Consider the following 19,876-nt stretch of genomic DNA (forward strand, 5'->3'; position numbering starts at 1 on the left):
ATTTGGTGTTAAATACAGATAAGGCTATTATAGTGGGTGATTTTAACATCCATGTTGACACAGAATGTGATAACCTTAGTGTAGCCTTTAAAACTATCCTAGATTCAATTGGTTTTGCTCAAAATGTGCATAAACCGACGCACTCTTGGCTCCATACTTTAGACCTTGTGCTGACATATGGCATTGATTGTGAAGAATTAACAGTATTTCCTCACAACCCTGTCCTATCTGATCATTTTTTAATAACATTTGAGTTTAATCTAACTGAGTTCTCCACCCCCAAAAGAGGGTTCCATTATAGTAGATCTTTATCGGATAATGCTGTATCAAAACTTAAAGAGTCTGTCCCCTTTTTAATATCCTCCGTATTGCAGAAATGCCCTGTAGATGGCAGCAATGTTGTTTCTTCCAATTCACAAATAGATGTCTTTGTAAACGGTATGACTTCGTCATTGCGTTCTGCATTAGACAATGTAGCTCCCTTGAAAAAGAAGGTGATTATTCACAGGAAGCTGGCTCCTTGGTTTAATTCAGAGCTGCGTTCCTTGAAGCACAATGTTAGGAAATTGGAGAGAAAATGGTGCTCTACACACCAAGAGGAATCCTACTTAATCTGGAAGAACAGTCTATTGTTGTATAACAAGACCCTTCGCAGAGTTAGAGCAGCATATTTTTCATCATTAATTGAGGAGAATAAGAATAATCCTAGATTTCTCTTCAGTACAGTTGCCAAACTTACCCAGAGCCAAAGCTCTGTTGATCCATCCATTCCCTTAGCTCTTAGCAGTAATGATTTTATGGGATTCTTCATAAATAAAATTGATTCCATTAAAAATAAAATAATTGGCATCCTCCCAAACATGATTACCTCATCCTCAGTAAGTGAGGCAGCATTGGAGGAATCCTTAGAACCTGCGCAGTGTCTGAACTGTTTAAAAGCAGTAGAGCTTTCTGAGCTATCTAAAATTTTAGCTTCATCTAAACCTTCTACCTGTATGTTAGACCCAATCCCAACCAAGTTGTTTAAGGAGGTATTCCCTCTGATCAGTGGTCCTATTTTAGACATGATTAATCTATCCTTGGTAAATGGATATGTACCACAGGCTTTTAAAGTAGCTGTTATTAAACCTTTACTTTAGAAACCATCTCTTGATCAAGATGAGTTAGTAAATTACAGACCTATATCTAATCTTCTTTTCTTATCTAAAATTCTTGAGAAAGTAGTTGCTAATCAACTATGTGAACATTTACAAAGTAATGACCTACTTGAGGAGTTTCAGTCAGGCTTCAGAGCTCATCATAGCACTGAAACAGCTCTGGTGAAGGTCACCAATGATATTCTCATGGCCTCAGATAATAGACTTGTGTCTATACTTGTCCTGTTAGATCTCAGTGCTGCATTTGATACAGTTGATCACAATATTCTCCTACAAAGACTTGAGCATACTGTAGGGATTAAGGGAAAAGCATTAGGCTGGTTTAAATCTTATCTGTCGGACAGATTCCAGTTTGTTCATGTTAATAATAAATCTTCCTCAAACTCTAGGGTCACTTGTGGAGTACCACAGGGTTCAGTCCTTGGACCAATTCTATTTACTATATATATGCTTCCGATTGGCAAAATTATCAGACAGCATGGGATTAATTTCCACTGTTATGCTGATGACACTCAGCTATATTTATCCATAAATCCTGATGAATCCAATCAGTTACTTCGACTGCAGTCATGTCTTGATGACATCAAAAGCTGGATGACTTTAAATTTCCTGCATTTAAATTCTGACAAGACAGAAGTTGTAATCTTTGGGCCAGAGTCTTCAAAAAATAAAGTTCTTAATCAATCCCTTAATCTGGATGGCATTAACTTGGCCTCTGGTAATAAAGTTAAAAATCTTGGTGTTGTTTTCGACCAAGACATGTCATTTAAATCCCATATTAAACAGGTTTCCAGAGTTTCCTTTTTTCACCTCTGGAATATCGCCAAAATTAGAAACATTCTGTCCAGAGTGATGCTGAAAAACTAGTCCATGCATTTGTTACTTCAAGGCTGGACTATTGTAATTCTTTACTATCAGGAAGTCCACAAAATGCAGTTCGAAGTCTTCAGCTGATTCAAAATGCTGCGGCAAGAGTTCTGATGAAAATCAACAAGAGGGATCATATGTCTCCAATTTTAGCTTCCCTTCATTGGCTTCCTGTTAAATCAAGAATAGAATTTAAAATTCTCCTTCTAACGTATAAAGCCCTTAATAATCAAGCTCCATCATATATCAGAGCTCTGATTACCCCGTATGTTCCTAACAGAGCACTTCGCTCTCAGACTGCAGGTCTGCTGGTGGTTCCTAGAGTCTCTAAAAGTAGAATGGGAGGCAGATCCTTTAGCTATCAGGCTCCTCTCCTGTGGAACCAACTCCCAGTTTTGGTCCGTGAGGCAGACACCCTATCTATTTTTAAGACTAATGTTAAAACTTTCCTTTTTGACAAAGCTTATAGTTAGAGTGGCTCATACCCTGAGCTATCTCTATAGTTGTGCTGTGATAGGCCTAGGCTGCTGGAGGACATCAGGGTCTAATTTTCTCACTCTACTGATTTCTACTGTTCTTCAGTCTACTGTTCTCCAGTTTTGCATTGTATTACATTGAAATGACTGTCGTCATTTCAGCTTTTAACTTTTTGCTCTCTCTCTTTTTCTTCATAGTAGGTACACCTGGTCTGGCGTTCTGTTAACTGTGACATCATCCAGAGAAGACGGCTCACCCGCTACTTCCATCTAATGTAGAACAGATTACTAGATCAGTGTGTGCTTCTGTGCTTTTTTGTTTCTCTTGTTGTGTCTCTGTTCTGTCTTCTGTAACCCCAGTCGGTCGAGGCAGATGACCGTTCATACTGAGCCCGGTTCTGCCGAAGGTTTTTCCTTCCCGTTAATGGGTGGTTTTTCTTCCCACTGTCGCTTCATGCTTGCTCAGTATGAGGGATTGCAGCAAAGCCATGTACAATGCAGATGACTCTTCCTGTGGCTCTACGCTTCCCCAGGAGTGAATGCTGCTTGTCGGGACTTTGATGCAATCAACTGGTTTCCTTATATAGGACATTTTTGACCGATCTGTATAATCTGACCCAATCTGTATAATATGATTGAACTTGACTTTGTAAAGTGCCTTGAGATGACATGTTTCATGATTTGGCGCTATATAAATAAAATTGAATTGAATTGAATTGAACTTTGGTCTAAATGAGGAAATAGACTACAACAGGGTCTCAGCGTAGTTGGCAGTCATTAAATATAGTCAAACAATACATGAGTGATTTTGGTCTTTGCGATGCATGGCAAAGCAATTTTTTTTTGGGGGGGGGTTAAATACAGTAGGCATGGGGGGTGGGCTGGGGGAGGTAGAGGTGTTGGTCCTGGTGGGTGGTTGGCTGGCGGGCCCTGCGGCCTCTCCCCGGCCCCCGGGCTATGGTGGTGCCGCTGGAGGGGCCCCTTTCTCCGGGTGGAGCTTTCGGGGAGCGGGGGTGCCTATTGGAGTCAGTAGGGGAGCTGGCTCCCTGGGTTGGCTCCCCAGTCCTTTGCTCCCCATCCCCGGACTCCTCCCTCTGCCTGCTCCATCACGCCGCCACACATGTAGGTCCTTGGGGAGAGGGCGTTACTGGAGGTTGCCACCTTTTGGTGACGTCCCTCTCCCCAATTTTATCATGCATTTTAGACACTTTCACTCCAAACATTTTCACAATGCACATTCATGTAGGCCACGATATGGGGGGGTGGGGGGAAGACGTCGGGGGGGGGGGGGCTTATGTTGTGTGAGCCTCGCCCCGGGCGGCTCCCTTCACCCCCTCTCGCATTTAGACATTAAGGGTTCTGGGTAGTTGCTTGGAGGGGGGGCGCTGGCACCAGCTCCCTTCCGGAGGGGGGGTGGGCTGTGCCGTGCACCCCCTTCGGTGCTCCCAGTTTTAAACACACCTGAGATCAACATGCAACAACACAACATCTGAGCGGGCGTAGGGAGGATCGGGGGTCTTTTGCACACCCCCGATCTCCGATCGCGGCACGGAGTCTGGGGCCTGGAGGAGGTGCGGGCCACTGGGTACGGGGTCTTGGCGGGGGGCTGTTGCGGCTAGCCAGCGGCTTACCCGATCTGGGGCTGACGCCTCTGCTCTCCCCAGGAAGGGATGGGGGGCAGGGGTGGCTAGGGTAAGGTCGGGGTGGGAGGGGGTTTATTAGGTATATAGTGGGTGAGGGGCGGCTCTGGTCGGATGGCCCGTACGGGTCGTGTCGGTCCCCCCTCTTTGGGGGGCCTGGTCCGGGGGGCGCCTGGTCCGGGGGCAGAGCCGGGGGTCGGGCACAGGCAGTCGTATTGATGAATTGTGGTGACCCCCCCCCCCACTTGGGATTTTTGGATGTGAATGCTATGTGGGAATGTGTGTACAGCGTCCTTTTTTTTATTTATTTTTTATTTTATTTTATTTATTTATTTTATTTATTTATTTATTTATTTATTTTTTTGTGTCTGTGTGTGGCAAGTGGGGCACAAGGGAGGGATGGTGTGAATGAGTTTTTTTTTTTTTTTTTTTTTTCCAGGTTTGGGTTCGTTCCGCTCCCTCTCCCAAGATCATCTCAAGTCTCCGATAGGTGCGGAGCCCATCCCCCCACGTCCTGCCCTCCTCCGCTGCGTTGGCGGGCGCCTCGACCCTCTGGCGCGTTGACGGTCCTCGGGTTTGGGGCGGGTTCCCGGGCGGGCGCTGGCCCATTCCCGGCGGTGGCTTTGCGGGGCCTGGCCCCCCGGGGGGCGGCCGGGGCCCCTGCCGCGGGGCGCCCCTGGGGCCTCTGGCCCCCAGGGCCCATGGCCAGGACCACTTCAGTGCGGCCGGCTGCCGGCGGAGCCCACGGGCTCGTCCCCGCGGCTCTTGGGGGCGTCAGCATTGCGGTGGCTGGGGGATTTCCTCGGGGTCGTCTCTCCTCTTTCCTTGGGGGGGGGGGGGGGGGGGGGTTGCAGATTTCCTGGGAAGGCCCCTCTCGGGCGCACTGCTTTGGGGGCCCCTTTGGGAGTCCGGGGTTATGGGTCCCCTGACCCCTGCCTCTGTGCTCGGGGAAGGTGGGTCTTCGGTTCTCCACAATCACTATCAAGCCATTTCCTTCTGGATAATTTTCACCTAAACTAGTGCACTCTCACAATCTCCCACAGGTGCTGGGTCCCAGGTATTAAATGTTCACTTATATACAGAAAGGCTATAATTTATTTACTTTCTTTTCCTTTTTTTTAGGTATCACATTACACATGTCAGCTTAAATAATAATACATATGATTTAGCAATGGTATCAAGGTGTTACACGATTGTATCTGTTGCTTTATGTCTCTTGGTTGTGCTGTTCTTTTTGTGTCTCTTTCCAGGTGATGGAGCAGACAGAGGACGTTTTATCATTCTCTTCCTTTTATCTCTTCTTTCTTTCACCTCTTCTTTCTCTTTTTTTCTCTTCTTGTTTTTCTTTTACTCTCCTACTTTCCCATTGTAGTGTCCATATAATTTGAAATTCTCCCTGCAGGAATCACAATAAAGCTATTTACACGCACAAATCAAGCGGAGCATTATGGCGAAAGCTGTTTGCTCCACTTGTGAAAGTAAAATCTGTCGAGCTCTATTTGGCATTAAGATATCAATTTTTATTGCCACATTGCTAGACAGGACACTGGAAAAAAAAAAAAAAAGAAATACAGCTTTTTCAATAATCTTACTGATAAAGGGGAGGTTTGAGATGGGCCTATAGTTCTGGAGTAGAAGTTTGTCTAAGTTGTTCTTTTTCAGCAGTTGTTTGATATTTGCTGTTTTTAGGGACAGGGGGAAAACACCTGACAGAAGGGACGTGGTTATTATCTGAGTCAAATCAGACGCTATGACAGGTAAACCTTTTTTTTAAAGAAAGCTTTGGGTAAAACATCAAGGCAGCAGGAGGAGGAACTTAGCTGCTGAGTGATCTGCTCTAAGCTTTTGTAGTTTATTTGGCCAAATTGGGACATTTTGTCAGAAGTAGTTCCAGCTGAATACAGCATTGGTTCTGGTGTTGATATGGTAGTACAACGTGATCCTCAAATTTTTTAGGATTTTCTCAGTAAAGAAGTTAGCAAATTCATTGCAGGCCCTTGTGGAGTGGAGTTCGGAAGCCACAGATACAGGAGGGTTTGTTAACCTGTCGACTGTGGAAAATAAGACACGAGCATTATTAATGTTTTTCTTAATGATCTCAGAGAAGAAAGATTCTCTTGGATTTTTCAGTTGTGAGTTATATCTATAAAGTCTCTCTTTATAGATGTCATAGTGAACCTGGAGTCTGTTCTTTCTCCACCTGCGTTCAGCTTTTCGACATTCCCTTTTTTCACCTCTAACTGCTGGAGCATTTCTCCAAGGAGATTTTTTCTTCCCGGAAAGAACTTTCACTTTAACTGGAGCAATGCAGTTGATGATGTCTGAGACTTTAGACTGAAAGTTGTCATGGTTGAGTTTTGTTTGACTTCATTTTTCTGTTATTTTCATTTTTTCATTTCATGTGGGTTTGGTTTGACCTTATTTATTGTTAGTTTTCATTGTCATCAGTTATTTTCTGTCATCTTCACTTCACCTCCTCAGTAGTCAGTCACACCTGTTAACAATTTACCAGTCAATTAGCCAGACCCTTGTTCCACCTGTGAAGTGTTCTATTTAAACCTCCCTCTACCTTCAGTTCAGCACTGGGCCATCTTCTGCTATCCACCACTCCCTCTGTAAGTCTTTATATTCTGCTGTTCGTTCCTGGAGAAGCTCTGCTCTTTGTCCAGGTGTCTTCTGTGAATTGCTAACCTGTCAAGCTGCTCTGGTGAAGCTCTGCTCTGTGTCCTGGTGTCTCCTGAGAACTGCTAACCTGTCAAGCTGCTCTGGTGAAGCTCTGCTCTGTGTCCTGGTGTCTCCTGTGAATTGCTAACCTGACAAGCTGCTCCGGAAAAGCCCTGCTCTGTGCCCTGGTGTCTCCTGATAACTGCTAACCTGTCAAGCTGCTCTGGTCAAGCTCTGTGTCCTGGTGTCTCCTGTGAATTGCTAACATGACAAGCTGCTCCGGAAAAGCCCTGTTCTGTGCCCTGGTGTCTCCTGATAACTGCTAACATGACTAGCCGCCCAGAAGAAATTCTGCTCAGAGTCCTGGTGTAGCTATGAGGCCTGCTAGCCGAGCAGCACTTAGCGAGTGTGGACTGTCTCTCTCCGGGCCGTCAGCTCCTGCCATCACCTACAACCCTGACCTTCTGCAGCCCTGAACCTCCGGTCTTCATCATCAGCCATCCACCACCCTTCCTTTAAATAAAAACTCTTAAACTTTAGTCCCGTGTGCACTTCCTGAGTTCTTCGGTAAACAAACTCTGACAAAAGTTATCTACTAGCTCATCTACTGAGTTGCAGCCCAAGGTTAAAGTAGCAGAGTAAGCTTGAATAAAAGTTTCCGTGGCATAGTCCTTAAAGGTGCGTTTTCTTACGATGTCCCTTTGGCTAAATGAGTCACTGGTAATTATGCTTTCAAAGGTAACAGAAAAGTGATCAGATAGGGAAACATCAGTTACATTGACGTTAGAAATCTTTAGACCTTTAGTGATGATTAAGTCTCATATGTGTCCCTGTTTGTGTGTTGGCTGTTTAACATGTTGAGTTAAACCAAAGTTTCTAAGTGTGTCACACAGTTCTTTTGCACTTCTGTCTTCAGGGTTGTCAACATAAAAGTTGAAGTTTCCCACAATAATTAAACATTCATAATCAACACATATCACAGACAGGAGGTCACTAAAATACTTAAAAAAGTTTGATGTGGACTTAGGAGGCCTGTACACATTCAGAAACATAGTTCGTACCGGGCCCTTTACCTGGAGTGCCAAATGTTCAAAAGAGTCAAATTTTCCCAAAAACACCTTTTTACACTTTAGTGAATCATTAAACAATGTTGCCACTCCTCCACCTTTCCTTTGCTGTCTGCTCTCACAAAGGAAATTGTAGTTTGGAGGTGTCGACTCCATCAATATAGTTGCTTCACTAAATTCATGCAGCCATGTTTCTGTTAAAAACATTACATCAATATTATTGTCAATAATGAAGTCATTAATTAAAAGGGATTTTCCTGACAGAGATCTAATATTTAATAAACCCAGTTTATATGACTTAGTGGTTGATGTCTCTGTGACAGGTTGCATCAGACAGTTTGTGACTTTTACGTATTCTTTTGTTTTTCTTATTTCTGCCACGTATTATCACAGATATTCCATAATCTCCAGCAGAAGGCCCAGGCTGATGCTGGAAACTGTCATGTCTGATAAACGTGCGGCCAGGGCCCAATCTGTATCACAGCAAAGTAATTTGGAGTTCCTCAGTACCAAAGTGTTCTGTGATACGTAGAGGAGGAGGATCTGAGGCCCTGAGGCCTTTAGAAAATCCTGGTTTATTCACAGCAGAATGGGTATGTGGAGAGGATGTCATCTGTAGGCCAATCTTAAATACTTTGTTCATGTTGTGAGAAAATTCCAGAAAAGGAACTTCTGGGCTTTGTGGAGAAGAAGGGGAGGCGGGTCCAGTCTGGACTGATGTTCGTGACGATGGAGGTTCTTGGTCCTCACTTTGTCCTGCTGAGATCTGGGATGAATCCTCCTGTAGCTCTGACGACGCCTCTTTCTGTGTCATCTTTCTGGCCATCATTATCTTGGCTTGTTCGGGCTGCACTGGGCTTATCATTTGTTTTGGCACTGGATGTACTTTGATTTGGAACAAAGCTGATGATGCATGGTTCACAGAATAGAAGATGTTTGAAATCAGCCGTTTTGCACCTGACCTATTTAGAGAGAAACCATTGTCGCTGAACAGATGTCTCCTCTCCCAAAAGATGTTAAAGTTGTCTATGAAGATCACAGTTGTTTATTTGCATGTTTTTTTCAGCCATTTGTTTAGCATCAGAATTCTGGAAAAAATCTTTTCTCCACAAGTAACGGATGCCCGAGGGCCGCTGAGAAACACCTTGAGATTTCTGCCATCAACTAAGTTCAACAGACAAATGTAGTCCTCTTTTAATACTTCTGATTTTCTCTGGAAGGTGTCACCAAGGGCTACAGCTTCAATCAAATCAAATCAATCAATCAATCAATTTTATTAGTCAACTGCAATTTGCATTACAATCGAAAATTCAGTTCCAGTACAGCCGTCCATCACATACACTTAACAAACATTTTGGGGGAACGATTGACTGAGGCCTTGCGTTGCCAGGAACGCAGCCAGTCGGCCGCTGCTACATGAGTGCAAACCGTTAGGTGCGTCCCTCCAAACTGCCCAGACCCCGCTTTACGCGGGGTCCCCAGGCGCTGCCCTTGAATCTGTTGAAGAAAGATTAACACTGGGGGAGTGGAGGGAGGTAAAAAAGACAGGTGATGCACAATTTGTGTTTCCACACAAAATGTGTAGCATCCGACAAAAAACCTCATTTGCACGAAAAGCCCAATCAATGACGAGACACATATATGCAGAAGGTAAACATTTGAGTGCTGGTCGGGTAAACTCATCTGTATTTGTGAGCATATGTGTGTCTGGGTGCATGTTGTGTGGAATCTGTATGTCCATGAAGGCCGTCCCTCCAGCAGGCAAGTGTCCTTGATGGAAAAGTCTATCACTTCGCAGCTCCAGCTTGACTCCTCCACAGATGTCAGCAAGGAAGGTGGGGGGGCAGGGGATTTGTGCGATGTCGCCATAACAACTCAGGGAGAATTTGATAGCGGGGAGTCCGATTTGAAAAAAAAAAAACAGAATTTGTTATGAGAACAAACTGACACCAACTTTTCTGTCAGCCTTAGAGTCTTTTCGCCGCTGGCTCAAGGATCCAATATTCCAATAATCCAATCGATGGGCTAGTAACGTTCACACTTCCAGGTTTTATCCTATCTCACCTCTGTACCATAACCGCGGTCAGCTTATCAAGCCGTCCGTTTTGTTCATTCAACGACCTCGTGATCGCGTCGGCTGCCGCTGGCAGTCTCATTAAGGCCATATTGACCGCCAGCAGCTTTTAAAGGTGTTGATACATTAAATATCCTCCGAGGCCAAAAACGAGGAATCCAAGTATCTTAAATCCGAATAAGTAGACATCTTCGACGTCCTCAACAGAAAGAATTGAGAGGCACGCCGTGGACCATTTCTCCCACGGGTCCAAGATGTATCCCGCAAAAAAAAAAAAAAGTTCAGTCGGGACAGGCATGCTTTCCAGTTGAAAAGATTTGATCAATAGCGTTGAGAGACCAGCTGACGGGATCCATAATTTCCTTAGAGCTTTCGGTTGCTATGAAGAAATGGCACAAAAGGTACAAAAGACACAAGACGAAGCAAATAGCAGGAGAGTGGGGGCAGGGGTAATAGCAGATAAGGAGCTCTGGAGAGCTGAAGAAAAACCAACCGACCTCGAGAAGAGACAGAACAGAAAAAACAGCTTGTATTATGAGTTTTTCCAGTGTCGGGCATTCTTTCAAGACCCTTGGAAGGATGTCTGAAACATCAGACACCAGGCTACAGCTCCCGTTGTTATAAATCAACACCTCTATGTTTTTCTTGTTACCGAAATGTTTAATCCCCCTTACAGATCCATTGCATAATATCAGGGTCCTTGGCCCTGTGGCATGTCTTTTCTCTGATGTCTTAGAACGAAAATCGTTGACATACCTCTGACTTTTGTCCTCCTGGGTCACATTTTGGAGCGGAGCAAATCTGTTTCGTAACGGAATTCCAGCATTTCCAGCAGGTGTACTCCTATCATTTGTTTTGAGAACAGCCCGCTGTAGTTTCACTTGTCATGGGAAATCTCTCTGTAGTCTCGGACAGTTTTTTGTCTAGGGGTGGGGTTCGTTGATCCTTTGGTCTTGCACCCAGAGTGGTCCAGGGATTCTCATTTTCCTCAGGGAACTGTTTGTTCGCTGAGTCGCTGGGCTGGTGGTCACCGTTCGGAATCACAGGCAGGGTTGTTTCATTTCCATGCGCGGCGTTTACATCATAATTCACTTCAAGTTGACAGATTTTCAGTTCCATAACAGCTATCTTCTGTAAAAGCTTGTCAAAGTCCATTGTGGTGAAGGAAGGCCACTTTTCAAAATCAAAATAAAAAAATAAGTAAAAGAAAATAAATAAAATAACTAAATCCAACTTTCTGTGGTTTAGGTTAAGAGATAAAAAGGAGATAAAAAGTAAAATGCAAGCAAGCAGGGAGCAGAGAGCAGAGAAAAAAGCGTCCGAACAGGCAGAGAGGCGGAGGGTGGACAGGCTGGTGAGATCAGGCAGGAGGGCTATGCAGTGAGTGGTCCGAAGCTTTCTTGGATTCCTGGAAGAAGGCTTGGAGTTTCTCAGATGTGGGTCCAGAACTATGGAGGTTTGAAAGGTGGTTCTCAGACTTGGGATCCAGAGTTCTAGGAGGAAAGAGACAAGACGGGGATTAGGTTCAGGTTTCTCGAAAGACAAAGGCAAGGAAAGGAGTTGGTCTGTACCACGCAGAAGCGAACTGACGACCTCCTCCTGGTTTCAGCTCCTTATGAAGGACTGTAATCAACGCAGATGTGGAGCACCTGCCCGTCACGCCCTGCTGAGAGAGAGAGAGACCTAGGAGTATGACAGGGGATTGTTCTCTATTTATTGGGGGTGACTTCAACTTTAGTCTAAATGGTTTTATTCTTGTTCTTTCCACTCTTGTGCTTACTCAAATAGCCCAAACGTAGTTGCACAATAACCCAACTGGGTGTTATGGGAATTGTAGATGGAATTCTAAACAATAGTAACTGAGTTCCCATCTTTACTAAATGAGGAGACGGCGGTGATATAGTTCCAGCACTCTTATTGAGAAAAAGAGCAGAGATCACATAGATGGAAAGTAATCGCACCCCACGGTCCCGCTGCAGTCTCTGTCTGCCCTGTCTCACTTTTCGGCTCCCCCTAATACTGCACAGTGGCCTTCCCATGAGACAAAACAAAGACAGTCTATCGTAAACAATCAGTATCCCTCAGCAGCTGCAGCATTTGGCCTTGCAATCAGCAAACAGTGGATCTTATACACAGACATCAGGTCTCCAGGCCTCCTCTGTCCGAGTGGTGTGAGGCCATAGTGAATTCAGAATAATAATTCTTATAACATTCCTCTCTTTTTTTGGATGGCGTCATCAGCATCAAAACAAAACAAGATGACCCATCACTTGAAAATGTGAACAAAGCACAGAGGAACTAGTTCTGTAAACTCGTAAAGTGGGACCCAAAGGGTTCCCGTGTTGGAACTGGGCAGTGCTGGAACTTTTAGTATAGATCAACATGAATACTTCATAGAGGTTTAACATACAAGATCAAAGGTTTAGCTTTTATCTACAATTTAGGGTTCATCTAATTAAGTAAGGCCTGTTTTAGGTACCTATGCGCACATTATTTTAAAATTACATTAGACTAGGTAAGCTAAGACTGTTCAGTAACCAAGGTCGAATCCGTCTACTCTTCCCCAACCGTGTCAAACCCCACTTGGTTCTCCTTTCTCCATTCCCGCGGAAAATCATCCATCACTTTCATACCTTACAAATCCAGGAGTGCCAGTGTGGGGTATCAGAGGGCAGGCCGGACCCATTTACGCTTCAGAAAACGTCCTCCTCTCTAAAGGATGATAAAAACTAATGTGACCCCAGGTGAAATCCCGCTCTCGGCCAATCTGAGCAAGAAGTACCTGTATTGAAACTAGGAGTTACCATTACCAGCTAATATTAAAGGATCTTCAGAACCAATCAGATCCTGGTTCTTCCTATATCAAATCAAAAGGTGCATCAACCATAGATCTTTGTGTGTCTGAAGCAAACAATTTCCATTTTTCCCATAAACCCATATTGATCAACATGATGTAACATTAAAGTGTAGATCTCATAACACAAAAAAATCAAACATGTGAGTCAGTGGAACAGAGCAGTTAAACAAACAGCAACACAATAACACAATAACCATTAAATTATCCTGATCTAAAAGCCCTCAGGTTAACAGTTAGCTAAAACTCAGTGCTATGTGTTTTTTTCCCTTAGGATGTTTAACTGGTTAAAAAGACTATTGAGTTATTTGTGTTCTAGTTGAAAGATATTAAATCTCCATAAATATTGTAATCATTGTACACTGATGCTTTAATCCTAAATTTACCCATGTTAGTTAGTAGGATGTGTCATTATGCTAATTTTATTGCAACCTTATCCATTTTAGCCAGTAACCTTTTCTTTGCGTTTTATTGAAGCCTGCCAGAGTAGCAGAAATCAGCTCACTCTAAGATGTTCATTAAATGAAATGCTATTTAAAAGTTAACATTACTCTACCTATATAGTGAAAACTAATTAATTCATTTATTTATTTAACTGTTGATATAATATCCACTTTATAAGGTTGCTCTATGATTCCATCAAGTTACTTCTTTAAAAGTTTTCACCTTTACATAATCCTAATGTGTTTCATAATGTGTGTTTTGTTTTAATTGTGTACGAAAAACCTGGAGTGAAATGCATGAAGTCATGTCTGCAGAACTCATCTGTGTTTGTTGTCGAAGGTTATTCGATTCCTCAGCCATAGTTCTTCATTATCCATTTTCAGTCCAATATCTGAGTTCAGCAGCACAACATTCTCCTTCCCTTCAAGAGTCCATCCTCCAGTCCTCACGCCTGCAAACAGAATGAATTTTGCCAGCATTTTTTGCCAAAGAAACGCTCCATAGGTTTAAAAGAAATTACAGCAAAGCAGTCACAAACATTTTAACTACAGTGTTCCCTCTAACATGACAAAACATAAAAGAAATAAAAGGATAAAAAACAAATAAATAAAACTTTGTCTCTGACAAAATAAAACTCAAAACTGGATCAGGCTGAAGTCAGTGACATCACCTTTTCTCCTTGTCTCAAGGATCACTGCGGCACTGTTTTGGTATTCTCTCGCATCTGAGAATGTCTAAAAAAGAGTCTAGAATCTCTCTTTTAGCACATTCCTATCATATTGACCAGGTTTCTTTGCAAAGAAAAAGAAGCAGAAAGATAGAACTGTTAACAGCAGAAAGCAACAAACAATCATTAAGACACCACCTTTCCCCGCTGAAAGATCTACTGGCATAACTTGGTTAAAACTAGGTATAATTTAGTGTCCAAATCTGATTATGACTCCTTACCACACTAATAGCACTGTCTTCTCAGAGTCTTCTGTTGGCAGAAAGGTGGCGTCTCCTTTAATTTGAAAGCGATAACTCAGAGATAAACAAGAGTGTTAATAGCATGCAGTTAAAACCCTGGTCCCCTTTGTGTCACCTTAACGTGATGTTGTTTGTTTTTTCTTGCTAATCCTGGGAAGGTATCTATTCTTTACCTTTCCTTTGAAACTCTGTTCAAAACATCTATAAAAGAAAAAAACGGGGAAAAAAGACAAAAACATTATTAACTTATTACAACTTTTGATTTCTTTCTGATCCTTTGACCATGTGTATTTGCTGTTAGCAATACTTTTATTTATATATATACCTTTCCACATCTCAATTGGTCAAGGGTGAAACTTTAAAGCAATGATTTTTTCTTTTAGTGTTTTGAGCTTCCAGTGTTTCTCTATAAATGATAAGAGTTTTCCCATAATTCAGCACATTGAAAAGGCTACCCAAAACAAACCAAGATTAGAATTAGAATTTAACCCTTTAGAAGCTGGCTTCATTTTATTTTTTCCCTCTGACATAGTTTTCGTGCCCCAGGCCAGAACACACAGACCCAGCCTTGCCATAACATTCAGATGTTTACATCATGGTCAGATTTGTTTATCATATCTATTGTCCTTCTCAGGTTACACTGTCCCTCTGAGGATCGCCTCAGCTCAGCATAACTAATAACATCAGATGATTTTGTAACTGATGACGCGTGTAACATGACCTTCTGATATTTTAACGCTTTTCAAAATTTCTCATTAGTTGCATTCAAATCCCAAGTAAAAAGAAATAAAATACATGAATAGAAAACCCTTAGGAAAGCAATTCCTATTTAGTTCCATACAGTTTGTTCAAAGCACAGTTTTTCTCATGTATTTAAATCAAATATCATGTATATCAAAACTTCTTTCAACTGGACTGGTTTGTGATGAATCATTATTATTACAGGCAATGAGATCTCAGTAATTAAAAATTACTTTAGGGCTAAAAACTACTCAACAAGCTTTATGTAAAGCTTATTACCAGTTCCAATTTTCTAACAAAGCTGAAATATTTTTGTTCAAGCCATGTTAATCTCACCGTGTATCTATTTAATTTGGTCCGGATATTTAATGTGGGAAAACAAACTTTATGTTATTGAAGTCTCTCTCTTCCTTTCCCTTTTAGTTAACATAGTCCATGCTTAAAATGTCATTACGGAGCTGCAGTTCTCCCAAAACAAATGAACATTTTGAAACCATGAACATTAATTTTAACCGAATTAATTCACACAGATGAACGTTTAGTTACATACGATACATCAGGTCTCCAGGCCTCCTCTGTCCGAGTGGTGTGAGGCCATAGTGACTTCAGAATAATAATTCTTATATCACTGGGTCAGAACTTTATTAAGATCGGTGGCTAAACTACAAACAGCTCGTCCAGGATACCACTGCTATCTGATCATTCCGACACAGTAACATGTCCATGTGCAACATATATATAACAATAGTTCCTATTGTGACAGCTCTTTTCTTTTCAAAAGAAAAGAGCTGTCACAGGATCTAACTCCTGGTTTTAACATCTCTCCAGTAACATCTGAGACCTTAACTGCTCATCCTGAGTGATTTTACACAGAACAGAATTCCAAACCAAAACAATGACCTTCAAATATGCATTGCATCAACCTTTCCAGACTAATATTACCCCTAAGAGATTTTTCCTCCTTTTTTTCCTCTCTGGATAATTCAATGATGTTTCCCTATCTTGCTGAGAGTAACCTGGAGATGAGGTCTTGTGTTGAAATCCCCACAGTCTACTAAACTTTTTGAATTTTTGAGACACATATTCTGGGCCATTGTCTGAGATCAACACATCTGAAATCCTTTGACGGGCGAAATGAGCTTTCAGTCTTTTCATCACCCTGGTTGATTTTGTGTCTACGAGGTAATCTATTTCCCAAAAAATTGAGAAGTAATCCACTGTAATGAGGTAATCTTTGTTATCAAAGACAAACAAGTCTTTGCCCACCTTAGCCCATGGCCTGTTTGGGACCTCATGTGGTATTAGTGTTTCCTTATGTTGTCCTCCACTGATGACACACTTTGTTACATGCTGTTTGTGAAGCCCATCCCTCCCATCCTGCTCTCCTCCGCTGGCTGGCGCCTTGGCCCGGTGGTGCATTGGTGGTCCTCGGTGTCCGGGGCAGGATGCTCAGGTGGGTGTCGGCTCGCTCCTGGTGTCTGCTTTGCGGGGCCTGGCTGTTGGTGGAGTTTATGGGCTCTTCCCCGCGGTTCCCGGGTGCTTCAGCATTGTGGCTGTTGGGGGGTTTACTTGGGGCCGTCTCTCCTCTTCCCTTGGGTGGGGGAGGCAGATTTCCTATGTTCACCCCTCTTGGGCACCTTTACTCTGAAGGTCCCTTTGGGCATCTGGGGTTTTGGTTCCCCTGGCGTCTGCCTCGGTGCTCTGGGGGGCAGGTCTTTGGCTCTTCACAACCACTATTGAGCATTTTTCTCATGGATAAACCTTACATACACAAGCTCACTCTCACAAACACCTACAGGTGCTTGGATCCAGGTACTTACAGACTCACTTCTATACAGAAAACCCCTATAGTTATCTTCAGCTGTCACTCCACTTCATTCATGTCGTATTATATTTAAAAAAACAATTCACTTTTGCTCTTGCTGCTCTTCTTTATTTTATTTTATTTATTTTTTTCCCCACTAGGTTTAAGCATTGTTTCCACACACCTTAGTTTATTGACTGCTCTCTTCTGTTTTAGCGGCCAAATCATCTGAATCATGTTAAATATGAATTTCACTGAGTTTCAACAGTGTTCTGCTGTTACTAATGACCGGGCTCATAGAATTTTCATTTGCAGCATTTTCAGCTTCAAATTTCTGCCTTTCTGAGGTGTGAGAAGTGAATTATAACCATTACATTCTTTGAGTGGCCCTCTGCATTAGAGTAGCCAAAATGACTTATTTAGGTGTCAGAAGGCCCAAATTAGGTCTCCCCACAAGGTGTAAGCAGTGTTTCCACACACCTTAGCTGTTGGACAGCTCCCATCTGTTTTAGCGCCCAAATCGTCTGAATCATGTTAAATATGAATTTCACTGAGTTTAAACAGTGTTCTGCTGTTACTAATGACCGGGCTCATAGAATGTTCATTTGCAGCATATTTGGCATCAAATTTCTGCCTTTTTGGGGTTTGAGAAGTGAATTATAACCATTACATTCTTTGAGTGGCCTTTTGCATTACAGCAGCCAAAATGACTTATTTAGGTGTCAGAAGGCCCAAATTAGGTCTACTTACAAGGTGTAAGCAGTGTTTCCACACACCCTAGCTGTTGGACAGCTCCCATCTGTTTTAGTACCCAAAACGTCTGAATCATGTTAAAGGCATACTATGCAACATTTTTCAGTTAATTAATGTGTTCCATTACGTTTTGGATGATTAAATGAGTCATTTCAGGGTCGAACAAAGGTTTTCTCAGCCGCCCTGGTGGTCTGTGGGGTAAATACCGCACTTGCAATTGCAAGAGCCCTCAGCCTGCACACACAGGTTCAGAACTCTCGTGCAACACCGCAAGAGTAGGTCTTGCATTACGGCGAGAACTCCATGTGTTTTTGCCCTGCCATTCACTATATGCACGCGCGAAAGCAACAACAAAGAACCGCGTGTTAACGTCAAATAAACATGCAAGCATATCGAGTTTTATTATTAGGCGCCTGCCTTGCATGTGCAATGAGGAGGCAGTGCTGTGCGAAGCACAGCACTGCCTCCCAATGCAAATGCATGGGCAGGGCCTATTACTATTCACCTCTAAACGGCTTATTTATCATTAGGCGCCTGCCATAGCGTTTGCAATGAGGAGGAAGTGCTGTGCTTCGCACAGCACTGCCTCCCATGCAAATGCATGGAGGCACCTATTACTATGCACTTCTAAACGCGTCTCTATCTTATTAATATTCTTAATTGTTTGACGCTTAATGCGGCCTGAACCGTTGCGTGCACCCCCACAATATAGGTATCAAAACGTGCGGCTCGGTCGGGAATAGTGTGCTACTACTTTTATTGGGGTTTCGAGTTACCATGGCAACGCAATAAGCGAAAAACCACCCCCAAAAACCCCATAGGAATGAATGGAGTCGGGTCGAAAGAAAGCCTCAAAAAAGCTTTAAAATGACCCTTTTCAAAGCTGTACTGTATCGTCATGCTTTCACCTATGAACACCATTTAACCTTCAGTTTGTAGATATATCTCTGAACTACTCAGAAGTGAAAACGGGATGTGGATATCTTTTATCATCTTTTTACAGTTACTCCTTAAACCTCTTGTCCAAAAATCAGCGAAATCATCGTTTATAATGAAAGTCAATGATGGAATTCTCCAACCGCTAGAGTGGGCCACTCTAGCGTTTTCAAAGATTTCAAAACTCCGAACAACTTGACCTTACTCGCTCAATTTTCACTCTATGTAGACAAATTATACATCAAAACGTAGGTATTTTTGTCAGGATTCGGGAAATGTAACCCTCATTGGTGTGGCATTTATAGATTTTTCGCAAATCACCTCAAACCGACACAAACCCGAAACCTCCCCCATTCATTTCCTATGGAGCGGTTTTGAAAAATGACGTCTAAAAATCCAAAACATCACATGTTTTCGCATCGTCGCTACTCCTAAACCGTTTTATGTACAGGCATGAGACTTTCACACATGAATGTCCCAACCCTTCTGGCACTCACAAAAAAGGAATTTTGTGGATAACTGTTACGGTTCTTCCGTGGGAAATATTTGTTTGGGAGTAGCGAATGTGCAAAATCCTAAAAACGCTTTGGAGCTGCATTTTCCCACATCAACCACTTTTTTACATCGTCGCTGTGTCTACACCGATTTTTTTACAAACATAAAAATGAGCTTCATGGTCCTCAAAAGCCTGCTGATACTCCTGGTCAAAGAATTATTTTGATATCTCTTATACTTTTTGAGTTACAGCGATTTGTTCGGGACCCTTTTTAGAGGATTTCTGAAATTCCATAAAAATCCCATTTTAGATCATAATTTTTTACGCCTTTATTAAACTTTTTCCAGCAAAAAAGCTTTTCTTCTTTCCCTATCCGTTACGAACTAAACGCAGAAAAAACTACGTCTCTACCATTTATGGATCAGGAGATATGAAGCGTTGTTCGGGGCAAAGTTCTCCATTATAATTCAATGGGACTTTTTGTGACCAAACTGTCTGCACTTCTGTAGACGGCCGCTGCAGGTGTGTGAGTGAGTTTCCATGACGACGGAACTCTGAGGGCCAGAGGGAGAAGCTCCATTGGGATACAATGACAACTTTCGACGCCCGCTGCAGCGGCTGTGATTAATGTAGGAATCTGAAATTCGCACAGTCACTTCCTCTTAACATTTTAAAATTTTCATGTGACTTTCAGCCATGTGTCAGTTTTCTGTCCCATTTTGGATTTCACATGCTTTCCTATTGGGCGTTTGCTTCCAACAGGACCTGGCATGATGCCCAGACACGACCCAATTGGCCAATACAGCACCACCCACCTGTGGGAAATGGTGCTACACGTCATTTTGGTCAAATGTTGAGTTCTGGGCCCAGATGTGGTTTTAGGCCGTGGGCCAGAATCTGTACGGTGACTTTTCGTATGAACTGTCAGGGGGCA

At 42.8% G+C, this 19,876-nt stretch overlaps 1 long non-coding RNA gene across 2 annotated transcripts; it reads right to left on the reverse strand.

Moving 5' to 3' along the window:
- Nucleotides 1–11,210: 11,210 nt before the first annotated feature.
- LOC118564082 lies at nt 11,211–12,951 on the reverse strand. Of its 2 annotated transcripts, none has more exons than XR_004931619.1 (3): nt 12,579–12,951; nt 11,517–11,608; nt 11,211–11,438 (listed from the first exon to the last, which is right to left on the reverse strand). It is a non-coding gene; the product is annotated as an uncharacterized LOC118564082 (long non-coding RNA). The 2 variants fall into 2 exon arrangements; XR_004931618.1 differs by having other exon boundaries at nt 11,517–11,611.
- Between the last annotated feature and the right edge of the window lie 6,925 nt (nt 12,952–19,876).

This window comes from Fundulus heteroclitus, chromosome 9 (assembly GCF_011125445.2).
Source record: "Fundulus heteroclitus isolate FHET01 chromosome 9, MU-UCD_Fhet_4.1, whole genome shotgun sequence".
Taxonomy (NCBI): domain Eukaryota; kingdom Metazoa; phylum Chordata; class Actinopteri; order Cyprinodontiformes; family Fundulidae; genus Fundulus; species Fundulus heteroclitus.